At 42.1% G+C, this 23,479-nt stretch overlaps 1 pseudogene; it reads right to left on the bottom strand.

The window, feature by feature from the left end:
* The window catches only part of LOC137005151 (uncharacterized), a 1,346,463-nt pseudogene that overhangs the window by 117,471 nt on the left and 1,205,513 nt on the right, over positions 1 to 23,479 (bottom strand).

The following is a 23,479-nucleotide window of genomic DNA, read 5'->3' as shown; positions in this document are numbered from 1 at the left end:
CTTCTAAAATAAGGACTGACACGCCCATTATTTTTAAGAGTTTCTCCTAAATCAGCAAGTTAGGAGCTACTTTTAGCCTTAAGATGTTTTGTGAATATGGCCCCTGATGCACAGACCGACATGTTCCCTGCTTCTGGCTCACAGCAGTAGCACCACTGTTGTTGACTATGATCAGCAAATGCTGCTGGTTTTGGTGCAGAAATATACAGGTATACATTATACATTTTTAAATTTGTTGATTAGAGCATACAGCTAATGAAAGTCCAAAATCCAGTATCTCAAAATATTAGAATATTTACATTTGAGTTTCATTAAATGACCATCCCTACAGTATAAATTCCAGGTATCTCTTGTTCTTTGAAACAACACAAATGGGGAAGACTGCTGACATCTGCTGGTGTTGGTCCATTGTGTTTTATCAAGTGCAAAGTCATTGCCTTTAGGTAACATCTTCCAGGAGATTTTGGAGCACTTTATGCTTCCATCTGCTGACAAGCTTTATGGAGATGCTGATTTCCTTTTCCAGCAGGACTTTAGCACCTGCCCACAGTGCAAAAACCACTTCCAAGTGGTTTGCTGACCATGATATTACTGTGTTTTATTGGCCAGCCAATATGCCTGACCCCTGAATCTATGGGATATTTTCAAGAGAAAGATGAGAAACAGTTGGTCCAACAATATACAGATGATCTGAAGGCTCAATAGTGCCTCAGCAGTGCCACAGGCTGATCACTTCCATGCCACACTTCACTGATGTTGTAATTTGAGCTAGGAGCAAGTCATTTGCTGAAATATGTGCTGCTGACCAAGTATTGAGTGCACAAATGAACATACTTTAAAGAACTTGAACTTTTCTGTTTTGAAAATCCATTTTCTGATTAATCTTAGGAAATATTCTACAATTTTGAGATACTGGATTTTGGACTTTCATGAGCTGTACGCTCTAACGATCAAAATAAAAAAAAAATAAAAAAAATGTTTTAATTATTTACAATAAAAAAATGAACTTTTACACGATATTCTAATTATATGACCAGCACCTGTATATGACTATGGTTTTAGATTTGCACTGAACTTAAGTGCACCCTCTAAAATTGCAGATGTCGTACATTAACTCACTCATATGCTTATATAATATCAGGTCTCAGCGTCTTAAGACATTAAACAAGTCACAACTGCAAACGTTACTTCTCTCTATTTGTGGACATGTAAGTATATAGGCTACTTCCCAGTCCAACAGGTGTAAAGTAACATTAGTCAGAATATAAACACTTATTGTACTTACCCTAGTGTTTTAAGACAGGACAAAAACACGGTTTGGAAGATAGACTCATGATGTACTTAAGTTACTAATTTTGAACTGTAGTGATTTTGGATTAGTATCACAGGAGGGAACCACAAATGTAGTGATTTTTGGTCTTAAATATTAATATTAATATTTTGTATTAATATCAGTATTGAGTCAGATGATTCCTTCCAATATTTCAGGGCACCAATCAGGAATCTTACCTTGACAATAAAGAACAATCATGAAAGATTGTTAACTGAATTAATATTTTATAAATTGGAGGAAGTTTATCATCTGACCAATCTGAAGGATTTAGGCCCAATCCCAATTCTATTTTATACCCCTTCCCCTTGCCCTTACCCCTACTCCTACCCCTTCCCCTTGCCCCTTGAAACAGAGTGTCAAGGGGTAGGGCTGAAAATATTCCCCTAAGAAATGGGACACCACTACTAGATCGTTACACGTCATCATAAGTCGTCGCTAGCTCCTACGTGATAGATGCGCCAATGTTTATCACACACTTCTAAAGGCCAGTTCACACCGCACCGACAACACTCGTCTGTTGGAGTTTGTTGGATCGGTGTGATACCCCTGTTGGCGTTGGTCGGAGTCGGTTTTCACCCGACTGAACATGTTTAATCGGCATTTGTCGGGTCGTGGAATGTTTGCGCGGTGTGAACAGTTTTCCAACAGACGGCAACAAACTCTGACGTAATCTGACCTGGCCACGAACCGTTGCCATGACGATGAGGCAAGTCCCCTGCAAAGACAGCTGTTTGATCGCGCCCGCGCACACACAACAAAGCAGTGGAAACGTGACATTGCAGCTTGTTCATTATAAAAAATAAAATACTGTTAAAAGAGCAGCAAGAGCAGCTGCTCCACTTCACCAAAAGAGAGAGGTAACGTTAACCACTATGAGAGCAATGTAGGTTTAACTTCAGTTTCGTTTTTAATAATTCATTTTGGCTTGTTTAGCTACATAGTTGTATATGCTTATGGGTCTCGTTAATAAAAAGGGTAGCGCTAAAAAAATTGTTTGTTGGTGCGGTGTAAATTGGCCTTTTAAGATGCCATCGATAGCTGTAGTGATCTCTGTTGCTTGGGCGACAGCTATTTTTTTTTGCATTTGTCTTCAGTTCGCATAAGACAAAGGAGACGAACCTGTGTGTTTCCTCAGGAGTCCCTGGTTGATACAGAACATACAATACTGATGAATAAGCACGCAAACTGAATGCACTTTTTGTTTATATCATGTAACGTACACGTCTTTATGGACGCAACCACAACAAAACAATCAGGCATGCGGCAAAAAGACATGTTAGCTGCCACCGGATTTGAATTTATGTTGTCAAATCAACGCGGGTTTCAATAAAATATAAAAAAATATGTTGTGGAACTATCATAAAGTAAAAAACATTAGTGAACTGTTTTGATAGCGATTTTAACAAATCTGTTTTGGGAGAACATAACCGTATACATGAACACAAGATTAAAGGCAACATAAAACAAGTGATTATTTATTACTAAAATACTGTTTACCATAAAAAAATACTTACATTTATGGGTCTCTCTGCTCGCTTGGTCGGCCATGTTGGAAATTTATCATACCCCTTCATCTGAAGTGTGGTCCCGAAAAATCTTCATTTGAAGGGCTACCTGGCCCATCCCCCTACCCCTTCCCCCTACCCCTTCCCCCTTCCCCTTCCCCTTCCCCTCCAACCAAATGAGAATTGGGACACCCCTACCCCTTCACGTGAACGCGCGAAACAAAGGGGAAGGGGAAAGGGGAAGGGGAAGGGGAAAGGGAAAGGGGAAGGGGAAGTGGAAGGGGAAAGGGGAAGGGGAAGGGGAAAGGGGAAAGGGGAAGGGGAAGGGGAAAGGGGAAGGGGAAGGGGAAAGGGGAAGGGGAAGGGGAAAGGGGAAGGGGAAAGGGGAAGGGGTGGAATTGGGATTGGGCCTTAGTGAGATTCGGGCGAGCTTGTAGAGCCTCTGATTATCAACACAAGAATGACAGTTTGCAATAAAATGAATTTATTAACAAAAAGATATACAAGAGTAAAATATCAGACTCACTAAATACTACGAAGGAAAATGACTAAACTACTAAGGAAAAATGAGTAAACTACTAAGAAAATTGAATCAATAATCAAACAGAAACTACAAACTACAACACAAATGGATGTTAACAAAACTGAATGCCAAGTAGATGAGCAACGGATTGGACGAAGCAATGAATAGGAAATTAGCAGTCAATGAGGGAGTCAATTGTGGTCTTTCTGGATGCTTGTATTGAAAATAAGTAAATAAGCATTTACTCTGAATAACAGATAACGTGTCTAATGTATCTATCTGTGTACGCTGACCCTAGATAAACAGTCTCTACACAAATAGCAATCTCATTTAGCAACAACCTAATGCCAAGGCTTTTTGAAAAGGTTTGGTTAGCTTATATTTATGTTTCACTTGGTCGGGTGATCAGTCCGGGAATAGGAAACGTTGTCCACTGGTATCCTTCCATGTGCAGTGGGAGACTGGATTGCTTTCCAACAGCTGCAGAGCTGCACTGAGTGCTGGAGGTCTTTGTGTAATCCACACAACTGTAGGAGTCAAAGTCCTCTGCAGAAGCACTTTGGCTGCTTGATCCGTGCGGTGAAAGGTTTACTCGCAAGAGTCTCACCTTGGTCGTGCTGTTGTCCTTCTCTCGTCAGGTCAGAAACTCAGAACGAGGGTCTGTTGACTTGGGAAAACTTTTATTACTAATCCCCACCTTTCCTGATGTGGTGATGTGACTGGGTCACAGCATTCCAGGTGTCTGTCCCTTAACACGCCCACCTTTCCTCCTGTGAAACTTGTTGTATTGTTCCAAAATACACAGTTAAATAAGACAATGTCTTTAGGACCTTGGAAATGCTTTATTTCTTTTTAAAACCTTTCTCAAAGTCCTTGTGGCAGTGTTCTGAACTCGTAGTCTGTCTGAGTGGGTGTAGTTGCATTGGCTTTTATTCCAGGCGAGGTTTCTACTGTGTGTGCACAGTTTCCTGGATGAGTACAAGGACATATAGGACATGTTCCTTATAGTATTCCTGTTCATTTTTGGTGATTTCAAGCCAATATGTTTAGAAAATGTCTTTCTTTCTGAGCATTTCTTTGTTCTTGCTGTGCTCTAGCCAGAACTGGTTTGGCAGCCCTAGGAGTCCATGGTCATTCACACCTTCAACTCAGGCATGGAAGCCTGAGGTGAACAAAGACAACTTGTGATGAGATTAGCTTATAATCAATGGGCCATTGATGTCATCTTTCCTGTCTTCCACCTTTGGCAGTCCTGATTACAATAGTCGTTTACTTGTCGTTGAGGGTCCTATCACATTCTTTTGATTAATCAAAGTAGGACAAAAGAATGTCTGTTGAGAAGCTCTGGTGCCATCACATCTGTTGTTCACTACAGAACAAAGGTCAATAGTTTATGGACACATGAGGCCATCGAGTGTCGTATCATAAAACAAACGTGTCGCATTTAACGTTAAAACTTAACGTTAAATGTTTGCTTTACGACGCAACACTCGAGTCATGTATTTCTATATTTATCTTAAGCCAACTAAATATTTCATATACTGTAAGTAATATATTTCAGTGGAAATGTTTACCAAAGGAGACGTTCGATTTATTCAAAAAGCATGATAAAGCTGTAACATAACAGACTAGCATACAAAGCTTACGGAGCAAAGAGTTACTTTTTAAAACTGTTAATGTCAAGTGAACCGCCTTATTTTGCATATTCTGTTGTTTTATAGTTGTATAGATAAAAAACCACACAAACATACCTTTTTTCTCAGAATAACAGCTGTCCTTGCTGAAAAACGATGGCTCTTGACTGCTGAGGTGATTCAAAATGCCCGCGAAGGTAGAGTTGAGGCGTTGAGGAGGGGGAGGGGGAGGGGTTCACTGTGTCAACTATCACTAAAATTGACCCAACTGAGACGGTGACGTGAGCTCCAGTGCCTTCACTCCTATTATGTCAGCTCCTATTATGTCAGGAAGTCGTCAGCGCTCCATTGAAATGAATGGGATCCTGTCGCTTTGTCGCTGTGTGACGCTGACGGTGTGAATGGGGCTTTAGGAAGCGGTTTAATGCGTTTCATGGATTCTCATGCATGGAATGCACCACTTTGGGTATTTTGCCAGTTAATCAACAGTTAAAATAGTAATCATGGAAATCATGGAATCATGACACCTCTTCTGTATGCCATTCTGTCTATCAGTCTTTCTTTTCCTTTGTCTTTCTTTCTGTACGCCCGTCCGTCTGTCTGTCTATTAATTTATTATATTTGGTTTTGACTTGAGAAAGTCTTACAGTTTCCAGTGTAATGTACGTAGTGGGGACCTGAAGTTTTAAGAAAGCCATACAAACCCTTTGGTACCAAATACACACATTTCACAGGTTTAGCATAGCAGGGACCTTGTCTAATAAGTAAAGACTTGTAACTATTTTTTACAGTGGGTACGGAAAGTATTCAGACCCTCTTAAATTTTTCACTCTTTTTTATATTGCAGACATTTGCTAAAATCATTTAAGTTCATTTTTTCCCCCTCATTAATGTACACACAGCACCCCATATTGACAGAAAAAACACAGAATTGTTGACATTTTTGCAGATTTATTAAAAAAGAAAAACTGAAATATCACATGGTCCAAAGTATTCAGACCCTTTGCTGTGACACTCCTATATTTAACTCAGGTGCTGTCCATTTCTTCTGATCATCCTTGAGATGGTTCCACACCTTCATTTGAGTCCAGCTGTGTTTGATTATACTGATGGGACTTGATTAGGAAAGCCACACACCTGTCTATATAAGACCTTATAGCTCACAGTGCATGTCAGAGCAAATGAGAATCATGAGGTCAAAGGAACTGCCTGAAGAGCTCAGAGACAGAATTGTGGCAAGGCACAGATCTGGCCAAGGTTACAAAAAAAATTCTGCTGCACTTAAGGTTCCTAAGAGCACAGTGGCCTCCATAATTCTTACTATGATGGCCTGTTTTTTTGCTTGCCTTTACTACTGAAGTTCAGAAGTGCATCATGATTCTGTTCATGCATGGAGATGAACTGGAGGATCTGGAACAGGCATTGATGAACATCTTAAACTGAAAGATCGTGCTGTTGACTGAATGTGAAGGACAATTTTACTGTTGCAATATCAAGAGTAAATCAGACATTCAGGTACAAGAACTACTACAGAAGATCGAAGGAATGATGATGGGATTTGGTGGGAGATTTATCATGGAACAAATGAAGAGGAGCAACAACAAGTTAATAGTCAGTTGAAGGTTGTTTTATTGTTATGTTGTAAATGACAATGATAGAAACATGGAAGTTTGTTCACTAAGTGTAAGTCACTAGTTTGTCACACTGACCTTATGGGAAGAATCCATACAGTCTGTTTAAACAGCGATTTGATCGTTCTGTTGTAGTTTCAGGAGAAAATTCAGATTTTTCAAGCAACCACCAAACAGTCCTGCCGCTTATTGTGGCTGTAAGGAAACTACTTTGTTGAACTACTGATTGTGATTTCAGACTGTGGTGATATGGTTTCTCCACTGCATGGATATTCATGTGTATCTTCAGGTGACTTTTAAAAGAGAAACTCTTTCCAGACTGATCACATGTGTGTGTGCTGCTTCCCTCTGCTGTGGATCTTCTCATGCCGTTTCAGAGATGATGACAGACTGAATCTCTTGTTACACTGTGAACATTTGTAAGATTTTTCTCCAGTGTGGATCCTCTCATGTGTTTTCAGATTTGATGACACACTGAATCTCTTGTCACAGTGTGAACACTTGTAAGGTTTTTCTCCAGTGTGAATTCTCTGGTGCACTTTTAAATGGTTTGCTGTAGTAAAAGTCTTCTCACACTCAAAGCACATGTACTCTCTCACACCAGTATGCATTTTCTCATGTTTTTGTAAACTATACAGCAGTGAAAAACTCTTTCCACACACAGAACACAAATGTGGCTTCTCCTTTGCATGAACTGTCAGGTGTCTCTTCAGGTTTGATGCCCAGAGAAACGTTTTGCCGCATTCATGACATTCGAACTGCTTCTCTCCGGTATGAACTGCACTGTGAATCTCAAGACTTTGTTTTGTTGTGAAACTCTTCCCACACTGATCACATGTGTGTGGCTTCTCTCCTGTGTGAACTCTCTTGTGATCCTTAAGATGTACTTTTTGTGTGAATCTCTTCCCACATTGATCACATGTGAACGGCTTCTCTCCTGTGTGAACTTTCATGTGTTCTTTAAGATTTCCTTTTTGTGAGAAACTTTTCCCACACTGATCACATGTGAACGGCTTCTCTCCAGTGTGAACTCTCATGTGAACATCAAGATATTGTTTGGTTGAGAAACTCTTTCCACACTGAGTGCAGGTTGGAGATTTCTTGGCTCTTCTTTTCTTTAGAAATGTCTTTTTAGTCTTTGAGGGACTCAAAGGTTTTTCTCCAGGTTTGTCATAATGTTCCTCCTCCTTCACTTCCATCAGCTCTGAAATTGCAAAAATAGTTAATGTTCAGTATATTAAAGTAATTCAAAATGAGGATTATGAAGTGAAAGAACATAAAAGTGAACCTTCATGTACTGAAGTAACAGACTGCTATGATACAATTTGATCACTTTGATTCCTTTTTATATATTTACTATGTCCCTGAAACAGTTATATTTAAAACATTATAGACAAATCAGTGAGAACTATTCAATATTTTGATGAATGACACAATTATTGACATATTGACACCAACTTTTAGATTGATATTAATTTTGCAGAAACTATTTAGTTCTTAAGGGTTGGTCACACTTTTTCTTTCACAGACTTCCACACATGTGAATGTGGGACACTGAAAACAAACTCAAGTGAATTTCGACCCTCAACCCTGTTATGAATTTTCCTCATCTTAAAACTGTGACGCCCAGGAAGTGACATCATCTGGGCTCTTTCTACAGCATGATGGGAGGACAAGAAAATAATCTCAATCCATTGTCTCTGTTTTTAAACAAACTGTAGTGTTGATCAAATTCGTCAACCGTCAACTATAACTATATATATATATATATATATATATATATATATATATATATATATATTTATATTTATATATATATATATATATATATTAACGATACAGTTATTCATAGTTATATAGATTATTCTTCTTACAGTAAATTTGGTAACAGGGTTGACGAATCTTTGGAAAGTGTCAATTAAAATGAATACAGAAGCAATGGCCTGTTTTCAGAAGAATAAAGAAACATAACTGAATAAAACACTAGTGTAGCCTTTGTTAAAACATACAATAAAACACATTAGCGCTCTACCAATGTCAATGAATTATGAGCTGACATGACAGAGATTTAAGAAGAGTGTGTAAGTTAGTATTGAGTTTACACTCTATAAATCCTCCTTTGTGTTGCTATTTAAAGTCAGTCTGTCTCTGCTAAGTGTGAAAGTGCTTACTGTGTCAGCAGCAATGGAAAATACAATAAATAAAATGGATGTAAATGAAATCTAGTTAATTATTTCATATGCAAGTTTTAAGTGAGTAATTACTTGCATACTGTGCTAACTATCTGAAGAGGCTAGTCGGCCAATAATATATTATATATATTTATTTTAAGGTGAAGTAGTTAAATTGTAATTAGAAAAAGCTCTGGGTAATATTAATTAATTAATAAAAACAATAAAACAATGTAGAAGTGAAGAGAGAATGATCAGTCCCAGCAGACACAGATCACACTTATCAGCCATTTTCTGTTTCTGTCAGTCTTCCTCTTCATTATATAGCTACAGCTTTAGACACTACCAGTCCTTCCTGTGGTTGAGAGCTTCCTTTGATCTGAACTTAGTGTTTAAATACAGCTAGAGTTGATATATAGTGACACTGACTCAGAATCATTTTACTCTCTGTAGATTGGGCTCAGACAGACAGAGATCTTCCACTTCTCTCTGTTCAGTCCACCTTCATCACTTTCACCTCCTTTATCCAGTCTAAAGAACTTCATTTCCCATTCAGTCGGTCACGTTCGACGTACGTCGGACAGACCGACGAATAGGAATCTCGCTAGAGAGGCCAATCTACTTCGAGTGTAACTAAACGAGCCAATGCACATTGGCATGCAATCATATGCATCAGCTGCTTGCCTCGCAGCGCGGGTATATAATGAGCAGCAGGTGCGTTGTGTAGTGATTTTTACTTTGTCCATCCAAGGACGCAAAGTAAAATAGGGATTGGTACTCACGTCACCGCTGACGTTGTGATTTTGGATCACACATCTCTTAAGGTGTGGTTATGAGTACATCAGATAACCACTTTCCCCCCCCCTTTCCCTAGTTCAGGGCACCAGTCAAGGTCTTTCACTCTCTACAGGGGCTTTCATTCATTTAGAATTAATGTAAAGTGGTTAGCTGATTTATCTGAAAGATTGGTGAAATTGCTAACTTGTAGAGCCTTTTCTGTATTATCAGCACAAGGAAGACACAAGTGTAATAAAATAAATTTTATTAACAAAAAGATAAACAAGAATAACTAACACAACTACTAAATGAATACCATGAATGATAAAGGAATAAAGTGCATAAGATACATAGAATACAAGTGATTAAGTTGAGTGTGGCTATGGAAGAGTTATGTTATCTTAGGGAAAGATAAACTGTTTCTCTGAAAATAATAAGGTGGAGAACCTTATTATGCACCAAACAAATAAACGAGAGATTATTTGTTATTAACTAACATCAGCTATATTACATCTAATGGAAATTAGGAAATTATATACTGATAAAATACAACAATGCCAAGGTCTCTGGAAAGAGGTTTGGTTAAGTGATATTTACGTTCCACTTGGGCGAGTCCGATGATGGTGACGTCTGTTTGTGCTGGGTGACAGTGCAGTGGGGACAGGAGCCAGAATCTGTTTCAACAGTCTTGAACACGAAGCTCTGTGGGATGCTGATCTCCTGGAGCACCAAAGGGTCCTAAAATCTGGAACATGCAGATGAGGCCCTGGTGTAGGTGCAGAAGGTCCTTAACAATCTGGAACACGCACACGAAGGTACCTTGAAGTGAAGGTTTGCTCTCCTGAGCTTAACCTTGTTGCGGATGTCGTCACTGTTTCGCTGGATGGAAACTTTGAACGTAGTGTTGGTCAACGTCTCTTTCCTCAAAAGCTGGAGGCTTAGAACATGGTCGTCTCTGTTGTTGTCTCTTCTGGATGGACCAGAGGCTCAGAACGGTATATCTGTTAATGTCTCACTCCTTACAGAGTTAAGACCCAGAACCGTGTATCTGTTGTGTCTCAGCTTCGCAAGCCGGGACTCAATACAATATTTGTTATGTCTCACCCGATGGGAGACTCAGAACAAGGAGTGTCGGTAGAAAGGGTACCTTTATCCCTTTCCGATGAGGAGGAGATTGCATTTTGGCGCTTCCCCATTCGAGTGCTGTGATTGGCTGCTGGCATCAGAGGGGACACACACAGTGTGGCCCACCCTTCTCTCCCCTGTGGAACTTATTTGCATGAAGCACAAAGTTGGAAGTCTTTACAGTGTATTTAAAGTTTACCAATGCATTTCTCACTTTCCAAACCACCACCAGAATACCTTTGGCAATATTCTAAACAAATAGAGACTAAACATGATGGAAAAAGATTGAACTGTCATTCAATTGTACATTAACAGCTGTATTTGTATCAGATGTTGCACTACAAATGGCTGTCACTGAGAATACTTATTTCTGTGAATAAGTGTGAAATGGATGTGTAGTTTGCATCAGTTTTAAGTTTTTCAAACATAGTTTTGAATGGATTTGGATGGATCTTTGTGATATCTCTTTGTTTCACCCATTTCTGCTAAGGTCCCAAGGAATTTTTATGGCAGTCTCTGGCCAACTTAAGGAAATAATGTCTAGATGGGTGAAGGGCAGTAACTGCCTGTGGACCAATGAGAAGTCTTGTCCTTCCCAGGCTTGGTACAAGAGGTCTTCTTCTTACCCTCTAAGAGAGGTCTGGATGTTGTCCTTCCATCTTTATCTGATGGTGTTGGACAGTTTGTTTGTGTTAGGCCACCAAGATCCAATCAAAATGTAGCAAACGTTTGTCCGCTGTTACGGACAGAGAGGGACCCGGCCATAAACTGGGCCCTAGAATGTGCTGTTCACTACAGTTGCATCTTCAGCTTTACGCTTCGGAGCCAAACTTCTGCAACACTGAAGAAAGCTACTGAAAGCACGAGTGTGGTGAACGAGTCTGCTCTTCAAGACGTCTCTTGGTTGCGGTGCAGGCAGACAGCGCAGCAGCGGGGCCGATTTCTCCTTTGTTTTTTCTTTGCCTTTTATTTTGGTCGTTATCTGGCGCCTCGGGATGGTCACCAACGCTGTATCGCGTGCTTGGGCTTAAGGCACGCTGAGGCGGCGTTTGTGGACGAGTCATGTACCCATTGTGGGAAGATGACCATCGCGGAGTAGCGGTCGAGACTCCACTTCCTGCAAAGGGGTGGAGTCCTGGTCCCGATGCCTCGTTCCAATCCTCCTCAGAGGGTTGCTTCGGGCGGCGGGGCTGGTGACTTGAGGATCACGGTGAGCGCGTTTCCTTCGGGGAACCAACCCCCTAGGAACCCTCACCCCTCTTGCACTCCGCAGCCAGTAGAGCTGCCGGGGGAACGCGGTGGACCACCCCAGAGGTGTGTACCATCCGTATCCTTCGGAGCTCCCCAACCGGATGTCAATCGCTGCATCGGAGGGTGAGCCTGACGCTTCTGGGGATGACGATTCAGCGCAGCTGCCTCCCTCGGGAATGACAACTGTGCCCGATTCAGACCCGGAAATGATGGCTATGCTTCCCCGGGCCGCCAACAGGATCGGGCTCATGTGGAATCCTCCACCGTGTCCCGAGCCCTCGAGGTTGGATGATTGGTATCTCGGGGTGGCAAGGGCTGGTTCTCAGCCCCCCACCCCAGTTTCTTTCTTTCCGGAGGTGCATGAAGAGCTCAAGAACAAGCGTCCAGGCATGCTGTGGTTTTCACAGATGCTTCTGCCACCGGCTGGGGTGCCACGTACAACTGGCATGCAGTCTCAGGGGTTTGGACGGGACCCCATCTGCATTGGCACATCAATTGCCTCGAGTTGCTGGCAGTACGCCTTGCTCTGAGCCACCTCAAAGGCCTTCTTCGGGGCAAGCATGTACTGGTCCGTATGGACAACACTGCGACCGTTGCGTACATCAACCGTCAAGGTGGTCTACACTCCCGTCGCATGTCGCAACTCGCCCGCCATCTCCTCCTGTGGAGTCGGAAGCATCTGAGGTCGCTTCGCGCCATTCATGTCCCCGGTGTGCTCAACCGTGTGGCCGACAGGCTATCACGAGCTGCGCTCCCAGGAGAGTGGCGACTCCACCCCCAGGTGGTTCAGCTGATCTGGAGAGAATTCGGAGAGGCTCAGGTAGACCTGTTTGCCTCACCAGAAACCTCCCACTGCCAGTTGTTTTACTCTCTGACCGAGGGGACACTCGGGACAGATGCACTGGCTCACAGCTGGCCCCGGGGCCTGCGCAAATATGCGTTTCCCCCAGTGAGCCTACTTGCACAGACCCTGTGCAAAGTCAGGGAGGACGAGGAGCAGGTCTTGTTAGTTGCGCCTTACTGGCCCAACCGGACCTGGTTCCCAGAACTCTCACTCCTCGCGACAGCCCCTCCCTGGCCCATCCCTCTGAGGAAGGACCTCCTTTCTCAGAGACGGGGCACTCTTTGGCACCCGCGTCCAGACCTCTGGAAACTCCATGTCTGGTCCCTGGACGGGACGCGGAGGTTCTAGGTGACTTACCCCCTGAGGTACTTAACACCACCACTTCGGCACGTGCACTGTCTACGAGACGTGCTTACGCCTCGAAGTGGAACCTGTTCGTCGAGTGGTGCTCTTCTCGCCGAGAAGACCCCCGAAGATGCTCGATCGGAGTCGTGCTTTCCTTCTTGCAGCAAGGGTTGGAGCGTAGGCTGTCCCCCTCCACCCTCAAAGTCCATACTGCTGCTATATCCGCTTACCACGACCACATAGATGGCAAATCTGTTGGTCAGCACGACCTGGTCATCAGGTTCCTTAGGGGGGCGAGGCGGTTAAATCCTCCTCGTCCCCCCTCCATACCCTCTTGGGACCTTACTCTGGTGCTCAGAGCACTCCAGATTGCTCCCTTTGAGCCTTTGCTGTCAGCAGACTTAAAGATTCTGTCTATGAAGACTTTGCTGCTGGTGGAATTGGCCTACATCAAGAGGGAAGGGGACCTGCAGTCATTTTCGGTCGACGAATCGTGCCTAGAGTTTGGGCCGGGTGACAGCCACGTGGTACTGAGACCCCGGCCTGGCTATGTGCCCAAGGTTCCTACCACTCCCTTCAGGGATCAGGTGGTGAGCCTGCAAGCGCTGCCCTCGGAGGAGGCAGACCCAGCCCTGGTTTTGCTCTGTCCAGTTCGCGCCTTGCGACTGTACATAGACAGAACTCGAAGCTTCAGGACCTCAGACCAGCTCTTTGTCTGTTACGGAGGCCAGCAGAAGGGAAAGGCTGTCTCCAAGCAGAGGATGGCCCACTGGATAGTGGATGCCATCGCCCTGGCTTACCAAGCTCAGGGCGTGCCCTGCCCGCTCAGGTTGCATGCTCACTCCACGAGAGGTGTAGCATCCTCCTGGGCGCTGGCTCGTGGCGCCTCGCTAACAGACATTTGTAGAGCTGCGGGCTGGGCGACACCTAACACGTTCGCTAGATACTATAGCCTTTGTGTCGAGCCGGTCTCCTCTCGTGTTCTCGCCTCAGGTCAGAGGCACGGAGAGGCCCCGGCTTAGTGTCGGCTTGCTGCGCTACATGCGCATTCTATTCTCCAGAGAGTCCCTACGGGCAGACCCTGTTGAGTCCTCTGGTTACCCCTCGGCAGCCGACGTGGCGGAGCGTCTGGCGCCAAGCTTATACTCCGTTGTATCCTTGAGAACCGGGTTTAGGCTGGGTTCCATATGTGTGACCCTATGGGGATCCCACATGGGTTTTTTCACGGCTGCTCCTAAACAAAGCCTGTGTCTTCCCTCTGGGAGAACCCATCTCTCACCGAGTGGAGTCACCCCAGTTCTTCCATATGTTAGTCCATATGTACTTATCCATATAACTCCTTCGGGGAAGGATATGGCTTCCGCAGCGTTCCTTATCTCATGTAAGGCTACGCTTTCCAGCGTTATCCAATTGTCTCACTGAGTGGGTTTTGGGAACAACAGTGATCGACCCTCTCTGTGTGAGCTCGGTCCCACCGTCCTTAGGCAAGGGGGTTCAGGTGGCTCACAACAGAGCGCTGGAAGAGGGCAGCTCCTGTGGCGTTTTGGTAGGGATTCCTATTCGTCGGTCTGTCCGACGTACGTCGAACGTGACCAACTGAATGTGAACGTCTCGGTTATATAGGTAACCCTCGTTCCCTGAAGGAGGGAACGGAGACGTATGTCCCGTCGCCACAGGCATTGTCCTGCTGATGCTGCCGCCTGCTGGGTTCGGCTCCTCAGCGAAAACCTGAAGATGCAATGCACCTGCTGCTCATTATATACCCACGCTGCGAGGCAAGCAGCTGATGCATATGATTGCATGCCAATGTGCATTGGCTCGTTTAGTTACACTCGAAGTAGATTGGCCTCTCTAGCGAGATTCCTATTCGTCGGTCTGTCCGCAGTACGTCTCCGTTCCCTCCTTCAGGGAACAAGGGTTACCTATGTAACCGAGACGTTCTGTATGTTCAACAAAAGCACTGCCCAGTTACAAAATTATGAAACATTATGAAACCAGTCTGGCTGGAAAGCTTCAAAACTTCATGAAGCTTCATCTCACCACCGCTAGATCTGAGTAGTGTGCTTTTGATTTAAAGGATAAACATTTCTCTTCTGACAGGATGAAGACGATGTTGTGAGGGATGAAGTACAGTGTATTTGAAACTCTGTAAAACTGCTCTGAAAACAGAGATGGACTCAAACACATCAAAAAGTATTTAGTTAGAGGGGGCGCTGTCTCGCGTTGAGGATGTAAGATGTGTTTTCGATCGCTCCTGGAGAAGGTAGCAGATTTACTCATATATTGAACAGCACAACCACTTTTTAGTTGTCCCATGACTTAAAACTAACTTCATAAACACGGGGACTACTTTTGTACTTATTATAAGCTGTAAACATGGCGTCGTCTCGGTCCAAAACTGACGGTAAAGGAGGCCGCAGTAAAGCCCCGCTCCCCTCAGGCGATGCTAACGAATCCCCGGTGAATGTTCTCGCCGCGGACAATTCACCCGAGAATGTCACTTGTCTCCAGACATTGTTGAACTCTGTCAAGACTGAGATTTGTCAGAAAATTGACTCATTATCTACTGATTTGCGCTCGGAGATCGCTACAGTGCGAACAGATGTTAAAGGCTGGATGGAACCTTTGCAACAGATGGTCGAAGCCAACACTAGTACCATAAAAGAACTGAAACGAGCTTCGTCAGATCATAGCGACCGTATAACGGAACTTGAAAATTTGATAATGTCGCTCAGTGACCGAGTAACCCACCTGGATGCCAAGTGCGAGGATTTGGAGGGGCGTTCCAGGAGAAACAATCTTCGTCTGGTGGGTCTCCCCGAGGGTAGCGAGGGTTCGCGCCCTACTGAATATGTGTCCCAACTTTTGCAGGAAATTTTGCAGCTTCAAGATAAACCCTTGTTGGATTGGGCGCATCGTACACTCTGCGAAAAACCGAAAAAAGGAGAACCTCCCCGCCCTCTCGTTATTAGAGTACATTACTTTCAGGTTCGTACTGAGATTCTTCAAAAGGCTGCGGAACTCTCCCCTCTTGATTACAATGGAAAGAAGTTGTCCATTTTCGCTGATTACACTACGGCTGTGGCTAAGAAGCGGGCCTCATTCAGAGATGTTAAACCTGTTCTCTACTCATGTCCTGGAGTCAAATTTGGCTTGCTCTTTCCTGCGGTGCTGAGGATCACACTACCTGATGGAGTTTCGCACAAGTTTACGGAATCATCCGCCGCACTGGACTTCGTTCGCAAAAACGTGAAGTCTACGGCTTCAGGTAACGATATATAGTTCACGAATGGGTCAATATCGGCCTGAATTGCACGGACGGACATCATAATTTATTTATGATACTGGCCCCTCATTATTGAGAGCTCGTGACTGCAATATGCGCCCTTAGGGGTTACGGCTTAATTGAACATGGCTCATCTACGGTTGTTCTATTGAACTGTTCTATGCTCATGAATGGGACTTGATTTGATTTCATAAATGCTGTTTTGCTGGAATATTTCTTTACACTTTAAATAGGCCTACTGTTACCTTTTCCGAAGCAACGTGACGCAAGTTTTGTTAAGTAGCATTAACGTTGACACAGTGTGTTTGTATAAGTTAATGTTAAGGGAAGGGTTACCTCTGTATCTCGTTGGGGAGATGCTTTTCTTTTTTTTTTTTTGCGTCAGCCATCCACTGTGTTTTGCAAGATGTTTCCATTACTATTATTTGTATACTTGATGTAAAACTTCCACTTTAAATATGTCACAATCTAAGAAAAATTGTCAACCACTCGGTAACAACTTAAGGTTTGTTAGTTGGAACTGTAAGGGGGTAAATGAGCCAGTCAAACGTAGTAAGGTGTTACATCACCTTCATCACTTAGGGGCACACATTGTTTATCTCCAAGAGACTCATCTTAAAACTAAAGACCATCAGTTGATAAAAAGAAGATGGGTTGGTCAAGTTTACCATTCCACATTTCAAGGCAAAGCCAGAGGTACAGCAATCCTTATACACAAATCAGTACCTTTTGTATGTTCAGATGTAAAAACAGATCCAAATGGCAGATTTGTTATAGTCTCAGGGAGAATTGGTAATACTGCGCTTCTATTGGTTAACATTTACGCCCCTAATTGGGATGATGACAAGTTCTTTAGACGTTTATTTTCCTCACTGCCAGACACTTCTTCATGTTTTATGGTTTTGGGAGGGGACTTTAATTGTTGGCTTAACCCTGACCTTGATCGTTCTTCTCTCAAACATAATTCTCCCTCAAAATCTGCTTGTGTTATTCAGTCTTGTATGGAGGAATTGGCTGTTTCTGACCCTTGGCGTTTTTTAAATCCACGTAGTAAAGCATTTTCTTTCTTTTCACATGTTCATAAAACATTTACACGCATTGATTATTTTTTAATAGATAACATACTTATCCCATCAGTGGAATCATGTGATTATAACACTATTGTAATATCGGACCATGCACCTGTTACCATGAATATTTACTTTGAGGGGCTCGATGGCACACGCCCATTGTGGCGACTCAATACTCATATGTTATCCGATCACAGATTTGTGGAATTTATCTCTAATCAAATAGATTTTTTCATATCCACAAATAGCAGTCCCGAGATATCTGCATCTCTTTTTTGGGAGGCTCTGAAGGTGTTTCTTAGGGGGGAAATTATTTCATATATTTCCCATAAAGTAAGTTTAAATAAAAAGAGGTGTTCTGAGATAACACAGAAAATAACTCAATTAGATAACATATATGCTGTTACTGTTACGAGTGGAGACTCAAGCAGGGGATCCAAGTGCAGCGTTTATTTAATAACAAGAGTGGTCGTACAGGCAGGGTCAAAACAGGAGCAAACAGGAACAGTGAGGAACAGGCAGAGTCGTAGTCAAGGGACAGGCAATGATCAGGACAGGCAGCAACGGGTCAAAAACAGGGAACAGGCAGTAACGGGAACAGGCAGACAGGGAATACAGGAAAAACGCTCAGAATTGTAACAACAGTTAAACAAGACTTCGCGGTGAGGTGGTATGTGTGAAAGTCCTTTATAGTCCTGGTAATGATGTGCAGCTGGGTGTGGTGATTAGTGAGGAGTGTGTGCATGGCTGTATGTGGCGACAGGTGATTGGTGTGGAGTGAACATGTGACTGACAGGGAGAATTGTGGGAAGTGTAGTCCGGGGAGTGACAGGAACAGACGGTGATCGTTACAGTTACACCATCTTCAGATATTTATAAGGAACGCCAATTATTACAGGCTGAGTTTGATATTCTTACAACAAGTTACGTGGAAAATTTACTGCTCAGAACTAGATCTAGGTATTATGAAGAGGGTAATAAAGCAGGTAGGTTGCTGGCTCTTCAATTGCGGCAGGAAACATCCTCCCATCTTATCCCCCAGATTAAAACATCTTCAGGCACAACAACAGATCCCATATTAATTAATAATCATTTTAGAGATTACTATACTTCTCATTATGCATCTGAGCAAACTGCCAACCTCTCTGATTTTGACAATTTTTTTTGTTCCCTCAGTATCCCTACAGTTGATTCTAATTCAGTTGACGATCTGGAATCACCCATCACTATGGAGGAACTTATCAAAGCTGCTTCCTCTATGCAGGGTGGCAAATGTCCTGGGCCAGATGGGTATCCAGTCGAATTTTATAAGAAGTTTTTGAATAAATTGGGCCCCCTATTAATAGATATGTACAATGAATAATTTAAGTCATCAAAGCTCCCACAAACACTTAATCAGGCCTCGATCTCCTTGATCCTAAAAAGAGATAAAGATCCTTTGGACTGCTCTTCGTATCGTCCTATTAGTTTGCTTAATGTTGACTTCAAACTTTTATCAAAATTATTGGCGGTGTGTCTGGAATCTGTTTTACCTTCAATTATATCATCAGACAGGGTTTATTAAGGGCAGGCACTCATTTTTTAATATCAGGCGATTATGTAATGTTATTTATAATTCATCTCCCCATTCTATCCCAGAAGCTGTCCTATCACTAGACGCTGAGAAATCGTTTGATCGGATAGAATGGGGATACCTTTTCTATACATTAAAGAAATTTGGTTTTGGGGAACATTTTATTTCATGGGTTAAACTTTTGTATTCTGCCCCCCAGGCTTCAGTTAGGACAAATAATACTCGCTCAGAATACTTCAATCTTTACCGTTCCACCCGTCAAGGATGCCCACTAAGCCCACTTCTTTTTGCTATTGCCATCGAGCCTCTTTCCGCCACTCTAAAATCAGACCCATTAATAAAAGGTGTTACTAGACTAGGTATTGAACAAAAGGTATCATTATATGCAGATGATATTCTTCTTTATATTTTAGATTTTTCTGTTTCAGTTCCTGCAGTCCTTAATGTTATAAAATTATTTGGTTTTATTTCTGGTTATAAGCTTAATTTAAGCAAAAGTGAATTCTTTCCACTGAATGCAGCTGCCAAAAAATACCCTTCGTATATTTTACCATTTAAAATTGCACAGCATAGTTTTAAATATCTTGGGGTTTGTATAATCAATAGATTTCAAGACCTTTTAAAATTCAATTTTGATAACTTACTGCTTCAGGTTCAGAAGGATTTTGAACGATGGTCTGTGCTCCCCATGTCCCTAGCTGGCAGAATTAATTCTGTGAAAATGAATACCCTTCCAAAGTTTATGTATTTGTTCCAGTGCATTCCCATTTTTCTTTCCCAAAACTTTTTTCAAAAACTGGATAGGTTAGTTTCAGAGTTTATTTGGAATAAAAAGACTGCTAGGATTAGTAAAACACTTCTTAAGCGGCCAAAATCTTTGGGGGGTATGGGCTTACCCAACTTTAGACACTACTACTGGGCTGCCAATTTCAGGGTTTTTCAATACTGGTTAAACCAGTCCCAATTGCAATGCACACCTATGTGGCTTGCTATAGAAACAACCTCATGCACTCCTACTACATTGACTGCCCTGTTATACTCCCCTATTAATAGTTCACACTCTCCCTATACAACAAATGTAATTGTAAAAACGTCTGTACGAATCTGGAAACAATTTAGGCTGTACTATGGATTACAGACATTTTCTATTTCTGCCCCCATAGCATCAAACTTTGCTTTCCCACCATCAATGATGGACAGGACATTTTCTCAGTGGGCAATATATGGTTTGTCAGTGTTTAAAGATTTGTATATAGACAATGTTTTTGCATCCTTTCAACAGCTCTCAGATAAGTTTTCACTGCCCAGAAATAATTTCTTCGGATATTTGCAGGTTCGCAGTTTTGTCCGTAATTTGTACCCTCAGTTCCCCAGTCTCCCCTCTACTACTCCTATAGATTCAATACTCGAACCAATATGTATTGGTAAAGGGATGATATCGATTTTCTAAAATATACTCTGATGTTGATCCTATTTGTGTCTCTCCTGGCCAGACGCCGTATTTTATTGCATTGGAAGTCATCTGCCCCACCTACTCATTCCTTGTGGATTAACGACGTTTTTCACTTTGTTAAACTTTTATAAAATTTGGGGTTTCTGTCCTCAGATATATGGAAACGTATACTCCCTGCATACTGGTAGATAGCTAAGTGTTGCATTTTTCTGCACTGTGGGACTGCTTTTGTAATAAGAGGTTTGCTCGTTGTTTAAGCAATCGTTTTGGTTGGCGCAAGTTTTCCTTTTCTTTTTTTCTTTTTTTGAGGGGGGGGGGGGGGGGGGGGGTTGTTTTTATTTTTTAATTTGTGGAAAATCCTATAAATAAAGTGAAAAAAAAAAAAACTATTTAGTTACACATTACAAATACTCATCAAATTTATTTAATTAAAATACAAGTAATTTGAAAATACAAACAATTTACACACAATCATTTGAAGTGCTCACTGTAATGATTAAATATAGATTGATGATCCTTAAAAAGATACTAAAGTTATTCAGTCAGGAGCAGTGAGTGATTTTGTCTTTTTCTTTTGTTGTTTGATTAACATTAATGACAGACAGCAGCAAGTTTATTAGGCTTCTGTCACTTTAAAAATGAACACACAGACAGAATATGCTTATGTTTACATTAATTTAAGACACGACCGACTGATTTTTTTAAATAATTAATGCTATTTTTATTACTTGACCTACCCGTCTGCTGATTATCTGCATGTACCTACGATCCACACATCATTTATGTGTTTCAGTGGCAACACTATCAACGGCGAAATGAATCGGCAGCAGTCAGGTGGTATAGGTCAGTTCTCTTCAAGTTGTTTATGTTCATTATTATTGTAATTTTATTTGCTTTGAGACATGAGGTAGTTTCACTAAGGCCCCGTCCACACGGAGACGCGTTTCAGTGAAACCGCACAATTTTTTTATCGGATAGGCGTTTCATCCACATGGATCCGGCGTTTTCAAAAGGTGAAACCGGTATTTTTTGAAACCGGGTCCCAGAGTGGAAAAATTTGAAAACGCTGTCTTGGTGTTATCATATGGACGGGGCAATCTGTTTATTTTCTGAAACTATGATGTCATCACCCCATGTGTCGACCCTAGTCAGACGTGCTAACAGCACAAAACAGCACCAACAACAGCAATAGCAGACTCTACATGCTTGCGTTCGTGTTGCAGAAGCTACTGAACCAAAATGAAGTGTTATTTCTAAGCTTTGCTAAAGTTTGTATTCAAGGTTTATGCGCATGCTCCAAGTCTTCTTCGCTGCTTTAAGTGCATTTCTGCGGCAGAATTACAGCGCCACATAATGGTCTGACATCTATACTACATAGTTTTGAGTCGTTTCAGTGGTTTCGTGTGGAAGCAGATATTTTTTGAGACAACGAAAAAAAAAGACTGTTTAAGGGTAAGCTCCGGCTTTGTGTGGACATAGCCTCAGTCTCTCTTAACGCTTTTGCTCCCTGCTGTGCGCATTCATGTGTTTTGAAGGAGGCGTGGCTTTGGAGATGCTCTAAAAGGAGGGTGGGATTTTATACTTTCAAAGCTAGCTCGCTATTTTTGAGTAGGAACTATATATATATTTGAGTAGGAAGTGCAGAAAAGTGTCTGTGGTGCGACTGTTTGTTGATGTGTGTTTCAGGAAAGGTTCAGCGCTCTCTGTGGCCACTCCATCCGACTCTTCACACATCCAGTGAAACAAAAGTCTATGCAGACCAAACATTTTTCATCAATGAAGACTTTTGTCATTTATATGCAAAACACTATTTATTTGCAGCAGTTACAGACTGATACACTACAATACACAGAGACTCATTTCTGTTCTGGATGACTAAGGTGAGGGTCAACCATCTCCCGGACTGTCACTGTTTTGTGGGATAATGTGGGATTCTAGCATAGTCTGATTCACTGCACTTTTTCCTTCATCATTATTTAATGCTCCCTGTTGTTAGTGTTTTTAATTCAGTGTAGCACAATAGATTTATTTAAAAATACCATCCATTATTTTATTAAATTTCAACCTAAGCATACAGCGCAAGACAGGTAATAAAAACAATCTAGGTAACATTTAGAATTTATTTACAGCTGAAATGTTGCACGTATATGTAACAAGCAAATAATTTATCATAATGTACAAACCCGATTCCAAAAAAGTTGGAACACTGTACAAATTGTGAATAAAAACAGAATGCAATGATGTGGAAGTTTCGAATTTCAATATTTTTTTCAGAATACAACATAGATGACATATCAAATGTTTAAACTAAGAAAATTTATAATTTTAAGGGAAAAATAAGTTGATTTTAAATTTCATGGCATCAACACATCTCAAAAAAGTTGGAACAAGTCCATGTTTACCACTGTGTGGCATCCCCTCTTCTTTTTATAACAGTCTGCAAACGTCTGGGGACTGAGGAGACAAGTTGCTCAAGTTTAGGAATAGGAATGTTGTCCCATTCTTGTCTCATACAGGCTTCTAGTTGCTCAACTGTCTTTGGTCTTCTTTGTCACACCTTCCTCTTTATGATGCGCCAAATGTTTTCTATGGGTGAAAGATCTGGACTGCAGGCTGGCCATTTCAGTACCCGGATCCTTCTTCTACGCAGCCATGATGTTGTAATTGATGCAGTATGTGTCTGGCATTATCATGTTGGAAAATGCAAGGTCTTCCCTGAAAGAGACGACGTCTGGATGGGAGCATATGTTGTTCTAGAACTTGGATATACCTTTCAGCATTGATGGTGCCTTTCCAGATGTGTAAGCTGCCCATGCCACACGCACTCATGCAACCCCATACCATCAGAGATGCAGGCTTCTGAACTGAGTGCTGATAACAACTTGGGATGTCCTTGTCCTCTTTAGTCCGGATGACATGGCGTCCCAGTTTTCCCAAAAAATTACGCAATTTTATGAG

This window comes from Chanodichthys erythropterus, chromosome 3, assembly GCF_024489055.1.
Source record: "Chanodichthys erythropterus isolate Z2021 chromosome 3, ASM2448905v1, whole genome shotgun sequence".
Lineage (NCBI taxonomy): Eukaryota > Metazoa > Chordata > Actinopteri > Cypriniformes > Xenocyprididae > Chanodichthys > Chanodichthys erythropterus.
This window is presented reverse-complemented; position numbering and strand designations above follow the sequence as displayed.